The sequence below is a fragment of the Halichoerus grypus genome, chromosome 14 (assembly GCF_964656455.1).
Source record: "Halichoerus grypus chromosome 14, mHalGry1.hap1.1, whole genome shotgun sequence".
NCBI classification, from domain to species: Eukaryota; Metazoa; Chordata; class Mammalia; order Carnivora; family Phocidae; genus Halichoerus; species Halichoerus grypus.
This window is the reverse complement of record NC_135725.1, coordinates 19,313,532-19,333,576: the sequence shown is the minus strand read 5'-3', so window position 1 is coordinate 19,333,576 and position 20,045 is coordinate 19,313,532. Positions and strand designations below refer to the sequence as shown.

At 38.6% G+C, this 20,045-nt stretch overlaps 1 long non-coding RNA gene across 4 annotated transcripts in view; it reads left to right on the top strand.

The window, feature by feature from the left end:
* The window catches only part of LOC144379995 (uncharacterized), a 122,371-nt gene that overhangs the window by 84,809 nt on the left and 17,517 nt on the right, over positions 1–20,045 (top strand). For 3 of the 4 annotated variants that reach the window (XR_013443632.1, XR_013443633.1, XR_013443634.1), the window contains 4 exons: positions 1,351–1,417; positions 8,664–8,756; positions 12,022–12,190; positions 17,393–17,478. This is a non-coding gene — a long non-coding RNA (uncharacterized LOC144379995). The remainder of the gene's footprint in view (positions 1–1,350; positions 1,418–8,663; positions 8,757–12,021; positions 12,191–17,392; positions 17,479–20,045) is intronic. The other variant, XR_013443635.1, reaches the window with a different exon arrangement.

Genomic DNA, 20,045 nt, shown 5'->3' with positions numbered 1-20,045 from the left:
AAAACTGTGCAGGGGATATTTAGGTATTTGTCCTGGAGGAGGTTCTTTTTCTCTCCTGTGTAACTGAAGTGCTAGAGGCCATTCATTTGCAAACAAGACTCATCTCTAAGGAGAGCTGCCTCCTTTGATGATGAGCCTCTGAAGTTCTCCAGGGTTGATGTGGACAGATGCCAGCTCTTCATGTGGAATAAAGCTACAAAAGTAGTCTGTCTTCATGGTTCTCTCTTCACTGTCTTGAATCTTCTGCAACTTCCCCTGAATTGCAATTCTTTGCATGCTGGTCTCCAGCCCTTCAGTTGCTTTCTCTTTGATGACTTTCAAGTCTTTGAAGACTTAACAAATACTCTAAAAGAAGGCTCAGAAATTTCCTTGATTGCGACTTTCCATGCAGTATTTCCAAGCCTCAAGAGATGATTGAGAGACATCATATAATATGGTAGCACCTACATCAGATTGAGTAGTCCTTACAATCTTTTCCTTAGCACTGAACATCATTTGCCCTTTTGAAACATGTATGCAAGAAGGACATCTTACTTTCTTTGACCTTCTTCAATTTGTCCTATCATATTTCATTTTATACTATAGGCAAGCACTTTCTTTCCTTTTAAAAGTGTTAATAACGTGCTATAATATGTTTTCCTCCTTTTTCTCTGAGACGTTAAAAACCGTAGTATTATAAATTATAGTACCAATGGGAATCAAAACAAGCCTAAGTAAACCACTGAACCATCCTGCTTGAGAATACACTACTCTTGATCACAATAGAATCAAATGGTCTACCTTGTACAAACAAATCCCTCCCCATTCTTTGCTTGCTGCCACTGATTGACCATTCAAATAATAGGGGTGATTGATTATTAATTTCTCTTGAGCATCATAGTATAACATATCTATGAATTTTTTTGAAACCACAATGTTCATAAGTAGAAAAATAGTGTTAATACCCAGTTTTCTTAATTTAAAAATTGTATATTGAACATTTGTACACCTGAAAATGAAAGTATTATCTAACAATGAAAATTCTTGCCTTGTGAAGCAGTAATTTTCCTTTTATAGGATCCTTACAGATGGTGACTAGATGATCACATGTTAGAGTTACATTTGTGAAGTGGGATGGTGTAACCATTACTGCCTCACGAATTCAATATTATATAAAGTTTCTGTGGCATAGAAGGACAATTTAAATGATATGTGTGCTTTCCTGTGTCAGCCCAGTCAGAGGAAAAAACGAAGATGATAGTTCTGCCAAAATTTGAATCAGACAGTACATATTCTGAATTATTACCAGGTTGTATTAGTAAAAACCAAATTATTAAAATACTTTTCTGGTGAAATTCATTTCTCACACAGATTTCTTCTGAATCTTTCCTGTAAAGTAAAGCTAGTGATGTCTCATAAGGATGTGCACCTTGGCTGGGTAAGTAAAATTTTCTAAGTACAAAGAACACTCCAAATAACTCATGAAGTATAATAAACATACTCAGGCATGTCAAATTCAAACTTTGATGTGTATTAATGACTCATTTTTTACTTACAGTTGTTATATAAAATCTTATTTTCAACTTAAACACAATATGAAAAGTTCAGAGGAAAAACCAAGACACTAGAAGGAGGATGGACATAAAAACTTCCTCTTTGATAATTGGTTTCAGTATTTTGTATTAAAGATTTGCAACGAGGTTGCCTGGAGAATTAAATCCCTAGGAAATTTTCACTCAAATGAGGGAAGAAAGCAGTTTACTGTAAGAGTAAAAAAAATATTTTTTTCTATATTTTATATTGCTCTGTATTGTTTTCAAACCCAGTTTTCCAGAGCCAGGGTTTCAAGGACAACCAGAGTCTGATGTTACTCTCTCTAGATTTGCTTCTTGAAGCTCATCTGCCTCCAGCCTAGCCTGCATTATGCTGGTGTCTCCTTGTCACACACACGCTCAGCATAACCACTTAGAGCTTCATGTATATATTTACCTAGCCTACAGTTACATTTCCTTTCCCTTCCACCTATTCCCATTTTATTTTTTTAAAGATTTTATTTATTTATTTATTTAGCATGAATGGGGGCGCATAGAGGGAGAGAGAGAGCGAGAATCTCAAGCAGACTCCATGCTGAGCACAGAGCTCAACTCGGGGCTCGATCTCATGACCCTGAGATCCTGACCCGAGCCAAAATCAAGAGTCAGACACTTAACTGACTGAGCCACCCAGGTGCCCCAAAAGCTGACTAACTTAGCTGTCTTGTGGTTTTTTTTGCTTTGTTTTTTTTGTTTTTTTTTAGTAGGCTTCTGGTGCAGGGCTTGAACTCACGACCCTGAGATCAAGACCTAAGCTGAAATCAAGATTTTGCTTAATCAACTGAACCACCCAGGCGCCCCTTACCTATTCCCATTTTAGGGGAAGGAGTTGTATGGCTCCTTTAATACAGTTCTCTCATTTTTAAATTGAGAACCTGTAGCCTAGCAGAACCATTTGAGATTTGCCCAATCAAAAAAGGATAAGCCACATCATCTCCATGAGGTTTGATTGTTCCCAGTACACTCATTTATCTTCCTCTCCCATGAATTCCCTCAAAAGCAACATCCTTCTACATCTTTGCCAATACTTGGTATTGTCAGCCTTTTGATTTTAGCCTTTGCGGTGGTGTGCAGTGGTATCTCATTAGGGTTTTAATTTGTATTTCCCTAGTGAGTACTAATACTGAACATGTTTACATGTGCTTATTTTCAAGTCATTTATTTTCTTGATGAGGTGTCTATTAAAATATTTTGGCCATTTTTTTATTGGGCTATTGGTTTTATTATTGAGTTATAAGTTTTTTCATTTTCTTTTTTTTCCCTTTCCTTTCCTTTCCTTTCCTTCCCTTCCCTTCCCTTCCCTTCCCGAGGGAACACAAGCAGAGGGGGTGGGAGAGGGAGAAGCAGGCTCTCCGCTGAGCAGGGAGCCCGATGCGGGGCTCGATCCCAGGACCCTGGGATCATGACCTGAGCTGAAGGCAGACGCTTAACAACTGAGCCACCCAGGCGCCCCTGACAGTGTCCTTTTTCAGAATGATTTTGGCTGTTCTGTTTGTATTTCTCCATAAATTGCAGATCTTCTTGTCAATTTCTACAAAAGCCTTCTGGGATTTTGATAAGGATTGCATTAAATCAATGGGTTAACTTAGAAGGAACTGCCAACTTAGCAATATTAAGTCTTTCCCATCCATGAATATGAATATCTTCTCTATTTAAGTCTTTAATTTCTTTCAACAATCCTATATAGTTTTCACTGTACAAGTTCTACATTTCTTTTGTTAAATATATTCCTAAGTATTTTGATCTTTTGATATTGTGAATGAAATTGTTTCCTTAATTTCATTTTTGGATTGTTCATTGTTAGCTTACAGAAATAAAATTGACTTTTCTATGTTGATTTTGTATACTCTGACCTTGTTAACCTAAATTGCTAATTCTAGTTGTTTGGGTTTATATATATATATATATTCCTTGTACATACATGACTCTGTCATCACAAGTAAAGACAGTTTTACTTTTTCTTTTCCAATCTATATGCCTCTAATATCTTTATTTTTTTATTGCACTGGGCAGAATCTCCAGTATAAGAATAGAAGTGATGAGAATGGACATCCTTGTCTTACTCCTGATTGGGGATGGGGGACAGAATACAGTCTTTCACTTCTATGGGTGGTATTAATTGTAGGTTTTCAGAGATGCCCTTTACCAGGTTGAGGAAATTTGTTGAGAGTATTTTTTTTAAACCATAAATAGCTATTGAATTTGGCCAAGTGTTTTTTCTACATCTATTGAGATGGTAATATGTTTTTTTTTTGTCCATCGCTGTATTAATATAGTGCATTACATTAATTGATTTTCAGATGTTGAACTAACCATGTATTTCTGAGTTAAACTCCACTTGGTCATGATATATAATTGCTTTTATATGTTGCTGAGAACCGTTTAATATTTTGTTAAGGATTTTCCTTCTATATTCATGAGGGATATTGGTCTGTAGTTTTCTTATACTGTCTTTGTGTATGTGTCACTTTTTGACTTGGAAACAATACTGTACGTGTGTGCCTTAAGGTCACAAATACAACAGTGAATAATGTTCACTACATTCTCTACTCTCATGGAGTTTACAGTCCTATTGGAAAAGTCATAAATACTAAAAGAAAATAAATGTTATTTTAGATATACAATTATAATTGTGATTGCTTTAAAATAAATAAATAATGTTATATGATTGTTTAAAGTTATGGAACCAAATGGAGAGGGGTAGGTGGACATTAAAAAAAATTTTAATTCCAGTATAATTAACAGAGTGTTATATTAGTTTCAGGTGTACAGTATAGTGAGTCAGCAATTTTATGCATGATAAGTATACTTTTAATCCCCTTCACCTATTTCACCATCCCCCCACCCCCTCCCCTCTGGTAACCACCAGTTTGTTTTCTATAGTTAAGAGTCTGGTTTTTCTATTTGCCTTGTTTTATACTTCGTTTATTTTTGTTTCTTAAATTCCACACATGACTGAGATCATATGGTATTTTGTCTTTTTCTGACCATTTTTTTAATTGGATTATTTGTTTTCTTGGTGTTGAGTTGTATAACCTCTTTATATATTTTGAATACTAACTCTTTATTGGCTATGTCATTTGCAAATACCTTCTCCCATCCAGTAGGTTGTCTTTTAGCTTTGTTGATTATTTCCTTTGCTGTGCAGAAGCTTTTTATTTTGATATAGTCCTAAGAGTTTGTTTTTGCTTTTGTTTCTCTTGCCTCTGGAGATATTTCTAGAAAGATGTTGCTATGGCCAATGTTAAAGAAATTGCTGCCTATGCTCTCTTCCAGGATTTTTATAGTTTCTGGTCTCACATTTAGGTCCTTAATCTATTTTGGGTTTATTTTTGTCTATGATGTAAGGAAGTGGTCCAGTTTCATTCTTTTGCATGTAGCTGTCCAGTTTTCCCAACACCATTTGTTGAAGAGAGTCTCTTCTTCCCATTGCATATTCTTGTCTCTTTTGTTGAAGGTTAATAGACCATATAATTGTGGGTTTATTTCAGGGATTTCTATTCTGTTCCATTGATCTATGTGTCTATTTTTATGCCAGTACCATACTGTTTTAATTACTATAGCTTTGTAATATAACTTGAAGTCTGGAATTGTGCTATCTCTAGTTTCGTTTTTCTTTTTCAAGATTGCTTTGGCTATTCGGGGTCTTTAGTGGTTCCGTGCAAATTTTAGGATTGTTCATTCTAGTTCTGTGAAAAATGCTGTTGGTGTTTTGATAGGGATTGCATTAAATCTGTAGATTGCTTTGGGTAGTGTGGATATTTTAACAATATTTGTTCTTCTAGGGGAGCCTGGGTGGCTCAGTCGTTAAGCGTCTGCCTTCGGCTCAGGTCATGATCCTGGCGTCCTGGGATCGAGCCCCACATCAGGCTCCCTGCTCAGCAGGGGGTCTGCTTCTCCCTTTCCCACCCCCCTGCTTGTGTTCCCTCTCTCGCTGTGTCTCTCTCTGTCAAATAAATAAATAAAATCTTAAAAAGAAAAAAAAACAATATTTGTTCTTCTAATCCATGAGCAGGGAACATCTTTTCATTTGTTTGTGTCATCCTCAATTTCTTTCATCAGTGTTTTATAGTTTTTAGAATATAGGTCTTTCACCTCTTTGGTTAAATTTATTCCTAGGTGTTTTATTGTTTTTGGTGCAGTTGTAAATGGGATTGTTTTCTTAGTTTCTTTCTGTTACTTCATTATCTGTGTGTAAAAATGCAATGGATTTCTGTATATTGATTTTTTATCCTGCAACCTTACTGAATTCATTTATCAGTTCTAGTAGTTTTTTGGTGGAGTCTTTTGGGTATTCTATGAATCATGTCATCTTCAAATAGTGAGAGTTCTACTTCTTTCTTTCCAATTTGGATGCCTTCTATTTCTTTTTGTCATCTGATTGCTGTGGCTAGGACTTCCAGTACTATGTTGAATAAAAGTGGTGAGAGTGGACATCCCTGTCATGTCCCTGATCCTTAGGGGAAAAGCTCTTAGTTTGAGTATGTTGGTGTGGGTTTTTTCATAAATGGTCTTTATTATGTTGAGGTATGATTCCTCCAAACTTACTTTGTTGAGGGTTTTTATCATGAATGGATGTTGTACTTTGTCAAATGCTTATTCTGCATGTATTGAAATGATCTTTTGATTTTTATCCTTTCTCTTATTGATGTGATGTATCACATTGATTGACTTGTGAATATTGAACTACCCCTGCATTGGTAGGGGGACATGCTTTATCGATTAGTAAGGAAGAACTCTCCCAAGGGGTGATATTTAAGCTAAAACCTAAAACATGAGCCGCCTGGAAAAGGGAAAGGAGATATGGGGGTATTTCAGACAGAGGTAACAATAGGTGCAAAGGAGCCAGCCAGGAAAAACTTTGATGAAATAGAGAAACTGGGCCATATGAAGAAAAGCAAAATACATGAATGACTAAAGGGAGGGGGAAGCTTGAAAGGTAAAATGCTTTACTTTATCTTCTAAAAGTACTGAATTTGGCCCTGAGAAAAATGCAGGTATTACTCGAAGAAGCCAAAGAGTTGCTTGGATGGAAAGAAAATTATTTCTAATCCTGTCTTCTTGTCACTTAGAAGGTTCCTAGAGGCTGGGTATGATGATGCTCTCACAAACCTTAAGATCCACTGGTTGAATGTGACTTCAGGGATTTTCAGACATCTTGTGTACCAAAACCCAAATAAGAGAAGCCTGCCCACTGCATTTTGCTGGAAGTACTTGTATAAATAGTTCAGTGTGGTTTTTATTCTTCGATGGTCATAAGGATTTTTCTGGCACTCAAAGAGTTACATACCCATTCATCTGTCAACTGAAATAGAAATATTACTCAAGAGAGTGTTCACAGGCACATGTTTAAATAAATGCAGGTAAGACAAGTGAAAAATGGCTCAGTCCTACATACCCTTGGCATTCTAGGAAGCATGTGTACATTTTAAAACTGATTGCTTTTCTAATTCTCTGTGTATCATATTGACGGCTTTAAAAAGAATTTACTGATTTTCTTGATGAAGAGTTTAGCAAATGCAGAATTGAATCTTAATTTCTGAATGCTTTGATTGCTTCTAATTGCCTTTTGTTTCTTTATGTGTCTCAGTTTAATACCACAGAAAGCTTTTGAATCATTAACGCTGGAAACATAAACCCACCACTTCATCACACAATAAGTAAATCATAGGCATCCAGGCTAGCCTGCAAATCTGACCTGGAAGTGTCTTCTCTAAGGTTCAGCTGGGAGATTTGTCTGTCTTCAGCCGCTTAAGTCGTTTGTCATCTTAGTGGAAATTTTCAGGATGCCCTCACGGCTATAAATTTCCAGCCTGGTATGGAAATTCATTGCCCCATCCACATCTGAACATTCTAGATATGGAAGAAGCTTTAAGTTATATTCACTGTCTGAAACAGCAAGGGAATCTTAAAGTCCTCTTATTGCAAACCCCTTCTCCTCCTTCTCCCCCAACCCAGCGGAAGTAATGGTATAATGCAAAGGTAGCTTTAAAATAACATATACCGAAGGTTATTGTTAGCTCTTAGCTTAAGAATACAAACTTCAGGGCGCCTGGGTGGCTCAGTCGTTAAGCATCTGCCTTCGGCTCAGGTCATGGTCCCAGGGTCCCGGGATGGAGTCCCACATCGGGCTCCCTGCTGGGTGGGAAGCCTGCTTCTCCCTCTCCCACTCCCTCTGCTTGTGTTCTCTCTCTCACTGTGTCTCTCTCTGTCAAATAAATAAAATCTTAAAAAAAAAAAAGAATACAAACTTCAGAATTAGACCTGGATTCAAATCTAGACTCCCCGCTTTTAGCTGTATGCCCTCAGGAAAGTTATTTACTCTCTCTGAGACTCAGATCCTTCATCTAAAGAATGGAGGAAATAATCTCTATCTCAAATGGCTGTTATAAGAATCAAACAAGATAATATACATAAAGCATAAGGCCTAGTTCTCGGCACACAATAAGAGCTCATGAAACTTATTAATTTACAGGTAAGGAAACTCATCTATCTATGAAATATCTAAGAGGCCACACACTTGTCCAACGTGTCATGGAATGACTGGTGCAGAACCGTAGAGTTGAATGCTCTTGATTTTCATACCAGAGTTCATTCTGCTCTAAATGCTCAAATACTTTGGTTGTTTTTCAAGTGATAAGTGCAGAATTATTCCTCCTGCTTTCTTATTTTTCTGATCACTTACAGTTTTGGTTCTAGCTTGCTATCATGTGAACCTTAAGCTAACCAATATGCTCATCTGAAAAAATATGAAAACAGTGCAAAATAATTAGAAGGTGAAAAACCTAATTGGAAAAGAAATATTCTGAGAATATGGTAAGAATAGTTAGAAGAAATACATATGCAAAAAACTGTAGAATAATGGCTTTGTTTTGAATGATGATACTTTTTAATTTGCTAAAGGAATTTTTCCAGGAAAAAATGATTCTTGATGCAAAGTCTAATATATGGTCTTTGTATATGCATGTATGTTTATATTACCAAAAAATGTTTTTAAGAACTTTTTTTCCCCCTAAATGTTTCAGCTAAACAAGAAGGGTTTGTAGAGGGGAAGGAGGAGAGAGACCTAATGCTGTTTTTCCCCTGTGACAGGAGGGATTTTACCAAGAAATAGAAGATGGATACCACCTTGTTCCCACTGCCAAAAGGAGTTCTACTGAAGTCCAAAGCAGAAGAGGAAAGTGAGTAAGTAATTCTTACTGATGATAGCTAGAACAGTAAACTGGGAGTCGAGAAGGAGCTTTCCCCTCTTGTGCTAGTTCAACATTATTTCAGCCTTGTTTGCTTGGGCCCCCAGCCTCCTTCCCTTGGTATCACCAATCCACCCCTGACCTGGGAGGGCATAGCCCAGGACCTCTTGCAGCCCGTGGGCCCCAGTGAAACTTACTGGAAATGTGACAGCAGTAATTGTACTGCTGTGGTTCCTTGGATCATATTAAGTAAGATTCCTTTTATTCATATTTACATAAGCAAAATGTGATAGTAACTACAAATAATATAAGTAATATGAAATGTGAGAGTGAAAAAAATAAGTCCTCTTCGCCCACAGCACTTGGTATCTTGCTTTTTTCACTTGACCATATGTCTTGGAACTTTCACGTAGTAAATATAAATCTACCTCATTTTTTTTTTCAATCATCATATAGTATTGTACAGTATAAATGCACAAAATTCATTTAACTATTCCCTAATTGAGGCAAATTTCTGCGCTTTTCCAGTTGTTCTTTATTATAAATAAAGCTGCAATGACTGTGTTTATTTTTGAACATGAATGTTTCAAAAGAATAGATTCTTAGAAATGGAATTCAGAATTCCAAGGATATGCTTATTTTAAATTTTAATAGATATTTCTAAGTTGCCATCAAAAAAGTTTGTATTAATGTACGCTATTACAAACTGTATGGAAATCACCCATTTCCACCTGATAATACTTGTGTCAATCTATTCTTCACAACCTGATTGGTTATAAAGTATGCCTCATTGCTTATTTTGCATTTCCTTTATTACTTTTGAGACTAAGCAACTCTTTAAATTTTATCATTCTTTTTGTGTGTGTGAACTATTTCTTTTAACCGGTTTTACATTTTATCCTTTCAATAATTTTAGGAGATTTTAATAGATTTTGTATATTATATTTTGTTTTATATATTTTGCAAAGACTTTCAGTGGGACCTTTTATTTTGGGGTCTTTTGTCATACAGATTAGTAAGACCTTTTTATTAATGGCTCCTGGAATTTATGTCTTTCTTAGGAAGGCCTTCATTACCATCTCCCCTCACATTATAAAAACTGATGTGCTAAAATTTACTGTAGTTCCTTCCTGATTTGGGTTTTTTTTTTTTTTAATTAGTGTTTAGAATTTAACCCATTTGGATTTTGTGTGTATGATGTGATAATGGCATCCAAATTAAATCTTTTTCTGGTTTTCCAACCCTCTCAATATCATTTTTGAATAGTCTGTCCTTTTTGTTCGGATTTGAAATACATGATCCTTTATTTTTGAATTTCCTTTTTCAGTTCAGTTTGTTCATGTCTTTATTGTGAACCAATACAACATTATTTAACATAAACATGAAAAGTCAGGTCCTTCCTCTTTGTTCTTTTTTTTCCCCCAAATTTTATTGCTTGTTCTTGTGCATTTTCTCTTCCACATGAACTCTAAAATCAGCTTATCAAGTTCAGTAAATCTCCTGTTGTGATTTTTATTAGGATTGCATTGAATTTATGGATTAATTTGGAAAGGTGACATCTTTATAATATCGACTCTTTCATTCAGAAACATGTATAGCTTTCCATCCATCAGGTCTTCTTTTATATCTTCCATAAAATTTTATAGTTTTCTTCACGTGGACCTTGCATTGTTCTTGTTGGTTTATTCCTAGGGGATTGTTTTTAAAGCTTATGTTGCCACTGGGAATGGGCTCTTTAGATTTTGGTTTTCTGCAGAGAAAAGGATATGAAAATGAAAAGAAAGCAGGCACTGAAAGAACAGGAGAGGGAAGAAAAAAATTAGGAAGGGAAGATGAGATGATGAACAAGGAAGACAGAGAGGAGAAATTTAGTGGGTTTTTTTTTTTAGTACCTATCCTGTGACGTGTCCTATGATGGAGGCGTTCGTGAGCACCATCTCACACACTCTTCCCGCCAGGTGTCTCATCTGAGAAAACTGAAGCTTAAAAAGGTCAGCAAGGAAGCCTGGAACAGGAAATGGGAAGGGAACAGTTTTGGAGTGAGATCTGGGAACCGCTCCCAGATTCTAATCTCACCAGCTGTGTGATTTTGCTCCAGTTACCTAATTACATTTCTCATTTGGAAAACTTGAGTAATATCTGCTCAGGTGATAGTGAGGATTAATTGGAATCATGGATCTGAAGTGTGTCTGCTCGTTAGATGCTGCTCTCGGTGAATGCCAGTTCCCATCCATGAACCCATCCCTTCCTGCCCCCTGCCTTTCTGCCATGACAGGGAGTCCCAGAGTCTGCTCGAGATAGCAAGGAGCATTCAGGTTAATATGCAATGTAATTTTTATTCCCTGAGTCCGTAACATCCAGGAACGCATACCTAACATTCTTAAGAAACATTGTAGGAGAAACAGTCGTTAGATACTGTGATCTGAGCCTGAAAAAAATCACATAAACCTAAAAAAAAAAAACAAAAAAAAAAAACCCATCCATCTTTACAAAAGGAGGCACTGTTGAAATGTGAATCCATATTCAAGCCCAAATCCCCAGTGAGAAACACCCTCTATTTCTACCCGAACAATAGTTCCTTGTCCCGAGACAATGCTGTCTACATAGCCCTGGAAGGCATCAAATCCCCATGGTGATGGCAACAGTTTCTCCTAGGGACACTGGAAACAGTGTCTGGAGGAACCACAGCACCTGACCCAGGGCTTTGGCCATTGAAACGAGACTCGTTCCCAGCCTGAATAGTAGGAAAAACAGAACTGGCCCCTATGTCCTGGCTATGTCTTGTATTTGCTGTAGGGCTCTGATCTCTGGAGAAGTTATCCTTATGAGATGTGAGTCTGAAGTCAAGAGAGGTAAATAAGGCATACTGAAATGTTCTCTTCTAGGCACCATGCACATTTGTTCCCAACACATTACTCTTACTCATCACAAAAATGTATGACCTGGCCTGGATGGAAATCCTCTGCTCTGAGCCTTATTTCCCTCATCTGAAAAATGGGGTTAATAACAAGGATCTCAAAGGATTGCTGTGATGATTAAATCATACAAATGTAAAATTATGCCCAGTGAAAATCCAAAGTATTCTTTCATCATATAGGAAACTGTATTCATAGCCGGTGAATGTTTTCAGTGGTTCTGTGTTTCACTGTTCAAGGGGAAATGTGATTTCTGCAATAAAGCCAAATGTCATATGATTCTGGGACTAGTAAATAATGTGTGCAATTAAGCTGAGCAACTGTATTTTTTTACTTTTTTTGAAGGAGTGATCTCTGTTAAATACTGAGACTGGTTTCCATATGTGACCTGTAAATTGACCTCGACCCATCAGATCTATATCCAAATTATATCCAGAAGCCAGTCACTTCTGACCACCTCCTATGCTACTGCCTGTTCAAATCGAAGCCATTGTCATCTTTCTCCAGGATTATTGTAAGTAGTGTCCTCCTAAATGGTTTCCCTACTTCCTATTTACCTAAAAATATTTTGAGCAATGACAGTATCATTGGAATAAATGTATCATCTCTCTAGAGGGATGTTTTGGCCATCACTTAGATATTCACTTAGTTAACAAATATTTATGGAGCTTCTACCATATGCCAGCCTTTTTCCAGGCTCTGATGATACAGCAATGAACACAACATACACAGATCCCTGCCTCATACAGCATATATTCATTGGGTGCAATGACTATTTAACAAATAAACAAGTATAACATACCCTATGCCAGAAGGTGATGGGCGCTATGGAGAAAAATAGTGTGGAACAAGGGAGGGGAAAGGAGCACAGGAGTGGGAGTGGAAAGTGGGGTTTTTAAGTTTAAATATGGTGGCTGGAAAAAGTCCTTCTGATGAGCTAACATTTGAGCAGAGACTGGAAGGAGAGGTGGGAGAGGGCCACATGGTTATGGAAAGGATAATGGAGAGAAGGGAGTGGAGAGGGTGTTCCAGGCAGAGGAAACAGCAGGTACAAAGGCAAAGCAAAGAGGCCAGACCGGCTTGGCACAGTGAATAGAAGGAGAATAGAGAGGTGGTTACACATATGGTGGGAATGGGAAAGGGATCACAATGATCACTTCAGGCCTTCATGAGGACTCAGGTTCCTACTCAAATGAGTTGGAAATCCACTGGAGAATTGTGAGGGGAGAGGTGACCATGATCTGATTTACATTTTTAAAGGATCATTCTGGCTAACCACTTCTGTAGAGCAATGGTTCTCAAACTTGAATATGCATCAGTCACCTCCAAGGGCTTGTTACAACACAGTTGCCGCATCCATCCCGAGTTTCTGATTGAGTAAGTCTGGTGTGATGCAGGAGAATTTGCATTTCTAGCAAGTTCCTAGGTGATGCCAATGCTGCTGGTCTGGGACCACACTGTGGGGACCACTGGTGAACAGAATAGTTTGTAGGAGACGGAATAGTTGAGGCAGGAGAGCCAGCTAGGGGGCTATTTGCAGTAATCCAGAAAAAAAGATGATGATGCCTTCAGTTCAACTAGGTGGTAGCAGAAGAGTGGTAAGAAGAGATTAGATTCTGGGTAGAATTTGGATCTAGATCCAGTGGAATTTGCTGAAGCATTGAGTGTGGAGGATTATGAAAGAAAGAAATGAGTCCAGAGTTCGTGGCTTCGTGAAGCCTGGCTGAGATCATCACTGGAGAGAATTAAGGTAGAGAAGAGGTTCAATGCCTGATGCTGTGGCAGTCAGTCCCGGGGTCAGAAGTCAGGGTGAGGAGAGGGACCAGAAATGAGACTGAGATCAGGGAGGTGAAAGGAAAACCAGGAGAGTGTGGGGGCCTGGATGTCAAGGGAAGCAAGTATTTTAATGCATTCAGGTGCATTTGCTATGAAGCCACCTTGTCATAATAGTTACCGCCAGGCATCCTCTGTGAAGGAGATACTGCCTACCACGAATATGCCAAATTGTGAAGTGGTTCCTTATGGATAAATTATCCCCACAGGAAAAGATAGTTACCTTGATTGAAATTTCATACACATACACACACACACACACACACATTCACTTTTGAGCTGATTTTACTGTTGCAACCAAAAAAACACACCATTGACACAATTTAATCATTAACATAGATTTGAATCTTTTCTTTCATCTTAGAGCATTCTGTCTAGCTTACATTTGTCTTTGAAGCAAATTGTCCAATTTTGAGGGTTGGAGTTATATGTGTGATCAGACTGCTGGGAATTTGTGTGAGTAAATTGAATAAATGTTTCAGAAAGTAGAGAGTTTTTTTTCTTGCCCCCCCCCCCTTTATTTTCTGATATTGAGTCTTGGAGGAAACCTTTGGTTTTTCAACACAATTCCAGCTACCTCAGCTCCCTGAAGTACTTACTACAGGAAGCTGTTGCCTGCTTCTCTTGTGAGAATTACAGAGAAATTCTGGTAATTCAGGATGCACTGAGAAGAGCCATTTGTTGCGTCCCTTATCAAGGTACAGCTGATGGCAAGCAAGCCTTACTCAGTAAAGAAGTTAATGATAATTCATTTCACAGACTTTTTACATTGTCTCTTTTGTGAGTTGCAACTCATCTTTAAACCTGTATATTGTTAAAAAAGTGTACCCCACAGACTGTGTATTGCTTCTCATTATAAGAAAAAATACTACTTGTAACTCAGCATTACACTCCCCAAATAAATTGGGCAAAGAAGACAATGCCCAGCACTGTGGTTGTTACAAGCGGTGAAGGGATGAATGATTCGCACAGCACATTGCTGCATGTTACCTCTTTAAGGGGGACCGGTCGTGCTGGTACTCAGCACTCCTCCCCATAGAAGATGCCCAAACAGACTTCATGGAGGTATAGTCTGCTTCTCTATAAGGAGAAAACAATTGTTTATTATTCAGGCTTACTTACCAAATGGAATATTGAAATACTTAGGACTAGGTATGTAACCTTTTCATGTCTTGTTCATTCAACAGATATTTCTATTAAATTTCAGGCACTGACCTATGTGTCTGAGATATATATATAAACAAAACAGACAAAAAGCCCTGCTTTCTTGGAACTTACATTCTTGTGGGGGGAGAAAACAATAACTAAAAGCATAATAAATAGTTAAGTTATAGAATATGTTGCAAAGCCATAATGCTGTGGGAAAAACAGAGCATGAGAAGAGGTTTGGCCATGCAGGAAGAAAAACAGTTTGCAGTTTTCAATAGAGGAGTCAGGGTAGGTCTCATGGAGAGGGTGACATTTGAGTGAAGATTTGCAGGAGGTAAAGTAGTTAGCCAAGTGGATTTCTGAGGGAAGAATGCTTCAGGCAGATAAAAGAGCCAGGGCAGAGTCAGGCCAGGAATGTATAAGGAATAGGATGGGGACCAGTGTGTCTGGAGCAGAGTAACAGGAGATGAGATCAGAGAGGAGATGGGGCCCCACTTGTAGAGGGCCCCGTTGGCCATTCTAAGGACTTTGGCATTTTCTTTGAGTGAAATGAGAAGCCCTGGGAGGATTTTAGGCAGAAGAATGATATGATCTGAATAACATATCAGGAAGATCATTCTGGTTTCTTTGTTGGAAAGTCTCTTAAAAGGCAAGTTTGGGAACAAGAAGACCAAATAGGAGGCTGTGAGATGAAACTAGAGTGTTGGCTGTAGGGATGGAGGGACGTGGTCAACAGCGATCCCCAGGTTTTGTATGAATAACTGGAAGGTTGGAGTTGTCATCAACTGAAATGGGAAAAACCTCTGATAGAGAGGTTTGTGGTAGAAGCCAAGAACTTCATTTTCAGACGTGTTAAATTTGAGATGTCTGTGAGGCATCCAAATGGAGATGTCAAGTAGGCAACTGCATGTATGAGCCTAAAGTTGAAAAGAGAGGTTGGTCACAAGATGTAACTGCAGGAGTCATTGTCATATCGATAAAGGAGTTCTTTAAGAAAGTTGGTACTTATACAACTCAACACCAAAATCCCAATAATCTGATTAAGAAAGGGACAGAGGACCTGAATAAACTTTTTCCCAAAGAAGACATACAGATGGCCAATAGACACATGAAAAGATGCTCAACATCATTAATCATCAGGGAAATGCAAATCAAAACCACAATGAGATATCACCTCACACCTGTCAGGATGACTAAAATAAAAAACACAAGAAATAACAAGTGTTGGCGAGGATGTGGAGAAAAAGGAACTCTCATGCACTGTCGGTGGGAATGCAAACTGGTACAGCCACTGTGGAAAACAGTATGGAGGCTCAAAAATTTAAAAATAAACTTACCATATGATCCAATAATTCCACTACTGGGTATTTACCCAAAGAAAACAAAAACACTAATTCAAAGAGATATATGCACCGCTGTATTTATTGCAGCATTATTTACAATAGCCAAGATATGGAAGCACCCCAAGTCTATCATCTATCCATTGAGAGATGAATGGATAAAGATGTGGTATATACATATACGCTGGAATATTACTCAGCCATAAAAAAGAATAAAATCTTGCCAAGTACAATAACATGGTTGGACCTAGAGGGTATAATGCTAAGTGAAATAAGTCAGTCAGAGAAAGATAAAAACCATATGATCTCACTCGTATGTATAATGTAAGAAACAGACAAATGAACAAAATAAAAAAGAGACAGACAAACAAAAAACCAGACTCTTAAGTACAGGGTACAAACTGGTGGTTGCCAGAGGGCAGGTGGGTAGGGGGATGGGTGAAATAGATAAAGGGGATTAAGAGTACACTTATGTGATGAGCACTGAGGAATGTTTAGAATTGTGGAATCATTGTATACCTGAAACTAATGTAACATTGTATGTTAATTATACTTCAATTCTGAAAAAAGTTGGTACAGGGAAAGAAAAAAACCAAGGACTGATCCCAGGGGTACTCCAAAATTAGTAGGTCTTGGAGAAGAGGGGGGACTAACACAAAGACTAAGAAGGAATAACCAGTGAGCCAGGAGGCAAATGAAAAAGAATATGGTGTTCTGGAAGCCAAGCGAAGAAAATACATGGAGGAAGAGGGAGTGATCAGCCATGCCACTGGATTTACAGGTGAATTTCCTTCCTCTGCAAAATGCAAGTAATAATAGTGCCTGCCTCATAGGCATAAATCAGATAATTTATGTGAATGGCCAATCACAATACTCTATGCCAATAAGGGCTCAAAAATACTACCTATTATTTCTATTCCTAACATCTCTGAAAAATCACTTCTCATTATAAAGCTGTTCACTGTACAAGATAACCCGTAGGGGGCGCTCAAAGCCTTCCTTCTTTCCTGGTAGTGCTCTTCCCCCAAGAGATCCCAAACTTAGATGCGGGACAAAATGGACCCAATGGCAACCGAATCCTCCACGGTAAAGGTGGAAAAATGCAATGCAGTGGATGTCAGACTTAAGTGAGGGTAAGAATTGCCCAAGGAGCTTGTTAAGATGGAAATCTACAGCAGGCCCAGCCACCAGAGATTCTGATTAAGTACACTGAGAAGAGACCTGAGAATCTGCATTTTCCGACTCCAGTTGATTCCAGTGTATGTCTTCCCACACTGCTGCAGTGTGGGAGAAAAAGAAAACCAACCAGTCTGTAGCAAATATTTGCTTCCTCTGTTTTTTTTAGGACCTTAGAATAATTTTTGCTTCTCTTTTGTCCCTCTTCTTCCATGTAGCCAATGAAGTGAGCCAACCTTGGGAGTTCTTCTAGACAGGGAGATCCTAACAGGACCAGGATGATTCTACAGAAAGCAGGCCTGGGGTGAGTGATTTGGCCCAGCTTTTAGTCTGTCCACCTCAGAAGACACAGAGTGGGGCCTCGCAGTCCTCGTCTGGCCCCTGGGTCTTTTTGTTGTTGTTTTGATAACATTTACATTTATGTCCAACATTTACAACTCAGGCAATTTCACGTACAACCCCAGGCTTCCTGCCTCTCTAGGACAATAAGAAGATTTGAAACCTGGTCCTGCATTCCCACATAGCAAAGTTGCTTTCCTCAGGTGGGCATGGGCTCTATAAATTGCCACTATCCCCTTCCTCTTTACCCCCCAAAAATCGAAGCCAAGGGTCCATTGCCATTTATCATCATAATTACACTTATATTTTCCTCAATGAACTATTTCTTTGGAAAATAAAGTTATAACAAGAGGGTTTAGTGTTTTGAAAATAAATTTTCTTATACCAGCCCTTTCTCTCATATTATCTGTCTGGCTTCTCTAGGTACTTAAGCTTGTTATCTCTGGCCTAGCTCTATCCAGAGGTGAAAAAGTTGTCCTTATATTAAAAAATAATCTGGAATACTATTCAGCAATAAAAAGGAGTGAACTACTAACATGCACAATAAAATGAATGAACTTCAGAAATTTGGGGGGCACCTGGGTGGTACAGTCGGTTAAGCAACTGACTCTTGGTTTCAGCTCAGGTTGTGATCTCAGGGTTGTGAGATCAAGCCCCACATCAGGCTCTGTGCTCAGTGTGGAGTCAGCTTGGAGTTTCTCTCTCCCTCTCCCTCTGCCCCTCCTCCTGCACTCTCTAGCTCTCTTTCTTTCTCAAACAAATAAATCTGTTTAAAAATTGAGCAAGAGAACTCAGACACAAAAGTATAATAATGTATATTTCCACTTACATGAAATTCTAGAAAAGGCAAGACTAATCTATAGTAACAAAGAAGAACAGTGGTTTCCTGGGGTGGAGATTGGTTGCAAATGGCATGTTTTGGGATGATGGAAATGCTCTATATCTCAAATATAGTGGTGCTTATATATGGAACTATGCATTTGTTAAAACTCATCCAATTGTACATTTTAAATGAATGCATTTTATTGTATGCAAATTTTACCTAATAGAGTTAATTTTTTAAAGTTACCTAAACTTTAGGTTTAGGGGAGGGGAAGCCTGGGTGGCTCAGTCGGTTAAGCATCTGCCTTTGGCTCAGGTCATGGTCCCAGGGTCCTGGGATCGAGTCCCGGATCAGGCTCCTTGCTTAGCGGGGAGCCTGCTCCTCCCTCTGCTTGTGCTAGTTCGCTCTCTCTCTCTCTCTGACACATCAATCAATCAATCTTAAAAATAAATAAATAAATAAAGTTACCTAATAGAGTTGCACCAGGAAAGAGATGGAATAAAGTAGGCCCTTGCCCGGAGTTCCTTTTTGCCTATCACTGGGGATCACAGTCAATAGCAGGACAGAATTCAGGGTTTTAAGATTCATAAGCATGGTGGCCAATTTTTAAATCTCCTAGACACAGAAATAATACTTGGCACCGGCCAGCAGAGCTAGATGAGTTGACAGAAGGGATTGCGGATGTGGGTAAAAGTTCTCTGGGGACTTTCCATGGAGTTGCATTCGGAGAGAAGCTCAGGGCTTCCCCAGGGAGAGGACCTAGGAAGCTAGACAGAGCATTGGCAGGAATGCAGTGTCTTGTCCTCCTCTTCCTCCTCTTCCCCTTTCCCCTCTTCCTACCCCTTCTTCTTCTTCACCAGACTCACTCAGTAATCTCAGCCTACAAAAGTACTTTTCATAGCTGGTTGGTGACATTCCATGTGGCGGGAGTAGAATCTGGGATTGGCAACTCTTGTCATTCTCCTCTAGGGACAAAGCAGGCTCACCTCAAAATACACAGGGCGTTGGCGTGGAGGCTGTTGGTTTGATTGTACCCACACTGGTGGCAAACATCCCTTCTTTCTCCTCCCGTGTTTCTTAGGATTGTGGATAAAACGTTTAGGATATGCAAGATGGTGATTCTTTATGACTGGATTGGCCTACTTATAAGAACCCAACAGAACCTTCAGTAAATTAGGAGCTGAAGTGCAGTTAATTGGGGATGGAAACAGACGCTGTGGGTACCCCACCCATCTTCTGTAGCCCTTACCATTTCCTTGTAGGCTGCCTGATTTCACCTGCAGCACCTACATTTCTTTGCCTAAGGTTTTCCTAAGTGGCTGTACCAGTGTGCATTTCCAGGAGCAGGATCTGCGATTCCAGTTGCCCCCCATCCCTGCCAGCACTTGGAGTTGTTGCCTTCTTCTTCTTCTTCTTTTTAAACTATTTTGTTAGGTGTAGTGTTGTCTGATCATGGTTTTAATTTGCATTTCCCTAATGACTCATGATGTTGGGCATCTTTCATGTGGCTTCCTGGCTCTGCATGTATCTCCTTTAGTGAAGTCTTTGTTCAAATCTTTGCTCATTAAAAAAAAAATTCAGTTATTCGTTTTCTTATTGTTGAATTTTGATAATTCTTAGTATATTCTGGATACAAATTTTTTCTCAGATAAGTGATTTGCAAATATTTTCTCCCAGTCTATAGCTTGTTCTTTCATGCTTTTAGCAGG